Source organism: Lagopus muta, chromosome 20, assembly GCF_023343835.1.
Source record: "Lagopus muta isolate bLagMut1 chromosome 20, bLagMut1 primary, whole genome shotgun sequence".
NCBI lineage: Eukaryota > Metazoa > Chordata > Aves > Galliformes > Phasianidae > Lagopus > Lagopus muta.
This window is the reverse complement of record NC_064452.1, coordinates 1,947,636-1,953,637: the sequence shown is the minus strand read 5'-3', so window position 1 is coordinate 1,953,637 and position 6,002 is coordinate 1,947,636.

Here is a 6,002-nt window from a genome sequence, read left to right as displayed (position 1 = left end):
GGCATGGCCGCGGCCGCGCAGCGCTCCCCGACAATCCCCCGTCGGAGCCGCGGGAGAGCCGCGCTCCGCGCCGCAGCGCCCCCTGCCGCGCCCCCGCCCGCCGGAAGGGGCGGCAGCGAGCGGCGGCGCCTCCCGAGCGCCCCCTGGTGGCGGCCGGCGGGAGCGCGGCTCCGGCCCTGAGCGCCGCCGGCCGCCGCTCCCTGCCGTCAGCGCCCCGCCGGACGGCGCCGACGTTCGCGGAGCGTAAGGCTGTAATGGGAGCCCCTGTATGCGGGAGGACCCGTGCGCGTCGTGTTCGTGGCTGAAATTCCAGATATTGTTTCCCACTATGAGCTTCAAGCAGCCGAAATGATCCCTGAACTTCTCAAAAATATTCCCGCTCTTTAAAACGGTGACAATTCTTCGGCCTAAGTGCTCAAACGCTTTGGATTTCCTCCCATTAACCACATCAAAGTCAGAGTACTTAAAAACAGGAAATATATCAAGAAAGCTTTGCATTTCTAGAGCTTGTAGGGATTTGAAAACCCGTTACAAATGAATTAATCCCCAGTAATCCAATGAGATAACTATCCCTCCCTGATTCTACGGGCCTTTATACCATCAGATCAATCACCAGATCAACAGCCAAATATAGAACTGAGAAATCCTGCTTGAAAAGAAAACAAACCTCTCCTTTAAGCTTCATAACGTGGTGTTTTAAATAGGTCCACTTGCTGCTAAATTTGTGTTATAGCTCTGTTTAATCGCAGGGACAACTGAAGTCTCAGCATTACTTCTGAGTAAATGCAATCTTCCTATTTCATAATTAAATAAATGGAGCCAGTCCAAGAACTGCAGCTCAAAATAGGTAATAATTTTCTAACCAATCTAGAGCAGAAAACCATAGGCCCCTCCAGAACAGATTGACTCCTCCCCCTGTGCTCCGTGTAACCGCATTCTAGATAACAAGTCATTTGTGAAGACAAGGAAATGAAGGGAGGAAAAGGTAGTTATGACAGCAGACTCCTGGTCAAACACCATGTACCAACCATACCTTCCTTCACAGGCCCAATCAAATTCCAGTACATTAACATTTTTTTGGATGCAACAACATTCCTAAAATCAGCACTGGAAAACAACGGTGCTGCTGTTTCCCAGGGCACACAACCAGCTGGTCCTCCAGCAACTGAAAACTTGCTGGTTCTTTGTTATTCCTCGGTGAAGCCCTTTAGCTCACAAGAGAGATTTAACTAAGTCAGATACATGCAGAAAGAGGAACATCCAAAAGTTGAGTTTCCAGGGAAGAAAAACTGAAAACAATGAAATCATTTCAGAGTGTCTGTATAAAGATTATTACTGCTTTGTCTGGTTCAGCTAATTTAAGGTCACTTCTCATAAATAAAATGACAGCTTTTTGTGTGAATGCCGAATTGTTAGTTTTTAACTGTATTTAAAAAAAAAAAATCTCAAATGGACTTAAGCTAAACAGGCTATAAAATGACACCATCTTTAGCCAAAAGCTGTGATGATGTTAAAATAGGTTAAGCAGCTCCAAGTTTAACACAATGAATCTTTAAGGTTTACTGACATCAGAAGTGACACTGCTTCCACGGAATGCTTTTGGTGTTCTCTAAGACACCACATGCTCTGCCAGACAGCCACCGGTGATCTCATGGAGTATCCTTGAGAATCACCCATCCACAAGCTCAGAGGCTTCAAAATAGAAAGAGGAAACAAAGGGGAGCAAGACAGATGGGATCACATGCCTGGATCTGAAGTACTGAAGAGAAGAGAGGCACAGAGGCAGAAAAAGCAGGAAAGCATTTTACACCAACACACTGCACTGCTCGTCACACAGCACTGCCTGTGAAGTCAGTTTATGGGTCTACACTCAGCAAAGTGTGCAAACAAACCGACCTTCTCAGTAGGAGTGGCAGGGAAGAAGGTGCACACAAGTACTAACTCAGAGCAGTTTGCCTCAGCTACATCAGACAGTAACAATGAACCAACATAGGTACATTCAAATTCATCATAATTCCACAGCACAAGCCAGCACTGGGTGGCCAGCATCCTGTCCTCCCCTTCCTAGCAGCATGCTTTAAAGATGCACAGCTACATTTTGTAAAAGCCACGAGTAGTTTCATCTGACATGAAAAATACAAAATTAATACTCAGCTCATAACCACAAAGCAGCAGAGATCAGCACTCCCCATCCGACTGCAGCTAATGCAAGCTCGTAAAGCCTCCTTCCTTTGTAAAGCACCTCAGCTAAGTTTGGTGACCAGCCGTCATGTCTCAGTGCTCACAGACACATCATCATCTCTCCTTCTTCCTACCCCTAATTAAGCTCCGACAAACCATGCTGATAGAATCAAAACCCATGTGAAAAGCATTTGTCATCTCAACAGCAACATCAGATGAAGCACGACAAAGGTAAAAAGAAAACCAAACCGAGCAGTTCCCACATTCGAAAAGTTTTTGTCAATGAAGGAGTGCAGGGCCTGACCACGCAGGACTTAAGCTCTGAAGCTGATGGATTACAATCTCAATTTCTTCGTTTTCACTGATGTCTGACCATAGAGGCCTTGCTTTAACATTTTATCTGAAACGTGACTAATTAACTGGTGTAGATGCAGAGTCCAAAACCAAAGAAGTATTTATCTGGGTTGCAGTAAACATCAAAGGAAAAATAAACCAGCAATAAAAAAGATCTGACAAGTTCATGTGAATGCTCTGCATTTAGCTCTTGTTTTAAAGTAACAGTCTGTTATGTTGGCTCCTCTACAGTTCAATGATTTCCTGTTAGGAATTTAAAATTAGAAGCCTCCAACAACTTCCCCATAAACTATATTCAAGGTTCCTTTAATATCCACATCAAGGAGATGTAGAAGGTTCATATGTTATCCATGTCAGTTCACTTCCTTCCCACTTCAAACTAGGCACGTTGCAGGAAAAGTCTCCAGGTTTTTTTGTTCTTAGAACTCCCCCCCCCCCACTAAGTAGATCCAGCTATAACAATTAAGAAAGAAAGCTGTTCACTTGTGCAGCCTCTCATTTAAGCTGTGACAAAATGGGAATACTCAGTCTAAACCAAAAAGCCTAGGCTACGGTAGCTGATTCCTTAAATCTTGTAAGAAACCTAAGTCCTCCATCAGTTTTTGATTTTTCAACTGCATCCATGCTGAACTTCATCTACATGAACACAGCAATTCAACAAACAAATTTCTGCTCTGTGACATGACCTTACCTTTAACGAAAGCAGGCAAACATGGCAGCGTAGGAAACAGATCTGATCCTCCTCACTCACGCTTTATATAACCATATTCCTGCAAAACAGAGGTGGCACTTGGTACTTCTCATCTACAAGTCTCCAACTTTAAACCACTGGTTATTCTTTTGACTCTGAAATACAGTGGTAATTGCAGTAGTAATAGTATTACAGCATACCTACAAAATGGTTTGAGAGCATCTGCAAAGAGACATTCCACCTCAGTTCCTTACTGGGTCAACAAAAGTCTTTGCAAATATTTACCACCTTCCCAGTAAAAACGAGCATTTATGCATAACCACCAAAACAGCTCCTTATACAAATGCTTTCTAACAAATTCCAGATGAGAAGGAATTAGGTGAAACTACAGTTGCCTTAGATTGACCTAAGAGCAAAAAACAGTAGCAAAAAATGCAATCTTGCTGCTCTAATAAACATAAAGGTCCCAGTTTGGCTGAAATAACAATCTACAATATATATATATATATAATTTTTTTTTCCCACTCTTCCTAGCTCAGCCACAGTCAAAAAACAAGAGCAGAGACAATGCTGCTGCCTTTTGTACAGCTTTGCAGGCTGAATGACTTAAAGACATTAAGTCATGCTTTCAGGTACCAGTTTGGAAGCGTCCATGTGAACTACCAGCTCCAGTAAAGCAGACTTCAGTAATACACTGCTGTACAGAAAGCAGCTTGGTACCTATAGCTGTCTGTTGTTTCCTTTTTTCTTGGAGGCTTGAAGTCTGCTTTTTTAACACAGTACAGCATAACATCAAGCTCTGTGTTCTGCTGAAATTACAGAGCCATCTTTTTCTGCAAATGTAAAATCTCTTTTGTATGGACTTCTTCTACAGAAGAAATTTTGATAATCATGAGGTTGTTTGATCTCCAGGGCCAGTTTTTATAATAGAAGACTGTGATTAAATTTTCTTTATATGTTTACCCATCACACAGCCTTGTCTGCATCCCCAACCACTACGATGACACACAGATGTACAGAGCCACTGCACTCCATACGCTTTACATGTGAGTCCTGCAGACACACAGATGCATCTTCAAAAGCTGAGATTACACAAGGCAGACTGACTGAATGCTTTTGCCTAAACAACATACATTATGATTTTGCTTTCAAACATCGTATTTGTAAAAGTTCTTTAAATGTTCCCCTATATAAAAAAGACAAAAGGGTAGAGAAAATATCAACAAAGATAAAAATAGCCATCAGAACCTCTGCCAGCAAGAACTGAAGTCAGAAAGATCTTTTAACATCTGCAACTACTAATGAGTAATTGCTCTAAAATAACATACGGATGTGAAGAGCACATCACTGAACAGAGCCATTTAGCTACTAAGCTCATAGCACAACTGAAGCAAACAGAGCCATACAAGGAACAAAGCACTGCATAAGTGTAACTTTATTTTGAAAACTCAATTACTTAAGGAAAAAAATTGAAGTAGCATGCAATTAACTGCACGTTACTTCAAATGCTTATCTGTTATCTCAACACTAAACACACTGAATTGAGGACTTACCAGTGCTCTGTGAATGCTTTTAAGTACAAAATATGCATCTACAACAGATTACCAAGTTGCTTAATAGATAGATATATTAAAATCTACAGTTCTAATAAATAACAAAAACTACCATAGCTGAATTTTACTCCTATCTAGAGATTAAAGCTCTTTAGCCACCAAGATTATTCTCCAGGCTTTATCAAAATTAATTACAGAGCACAAACATAACAACATACTCCAGAGAGAGAGTTGCTGCTTTGTCCTTGTTTCACCAGGACATGTATTTCCCCGGCCCACCCCAGAGCATGCCTGTGATATACCTGATACAAAGTCACACAGTAACAAATTGCCACTTAGCTTTTAAAGCATAGTAACTTCACAAAAATTAATAATAATAATAATAAAAATAAAACATGGTCTACTGCCACAGCACTCTTAGAAGTTACATTTACTTTGATTATAGTCATTATTATTCTCTTATTACTCAACTTTAAAGCAAAAACAAAAAACACTTTAATTACAAGAACTATGGCTTCCTAGGTATCATAAATACTTTTCCAGAATAGTGTAGAAATCTGCCTTACCTGTACTACCCTGAGAGGCCTCCAAAGTCTCCTAGCCACTCCAGCAGCTGGCTGAGGTAAATAACCTCCACCCCGGGGGTCAATTGCCAATAGCAGCCAGCTGCCTTTCCCCAAGTGAAAGCAAGCCACCCGAGCTCAGAAAGCGATTAAAGAACACCTGAAGACACAGATAGGCAACAGGTTCCTCACTGCCACGTTCGTTTCTACCCAGCCCTGTAACGCTTTTTCTACAATGAAATGACAAAGCATTATGCCCTTGAAGGGGATGGGGGAGGGGGGCAGGGCAAAAGAGCAGGCAAAGGAAGCATGAAGTTGGGGCGATATCGAGTTCCGCACGGAGTGCTGAGCGCTGAGGTCCCGCCGCGTTCCCCCGGGCTGCGCAGTGCGGGGCTGCTTCACACCCAGGGCTCCCAGGTGCAGCTGCCCGCTACGCCCCTAGCGCGGAGAGCAAATCAGCCTGAAAGATAACGAGATACTGACAAAATGCAGCGCTACTTGCACGTGGGGTTAATTTACACAGAGAAAAGGCCGCTTTTTAGCACATGGCAGCCAACGGGGCCTTCGGACAGGCAATGAGCTTCAGGTGCGGCTCCGAGCTCGCCCCGAGCTGCAGGCACGGCCGTCCGTCCGTCACTTGAGGGCCGGGGAGGGCAGGCG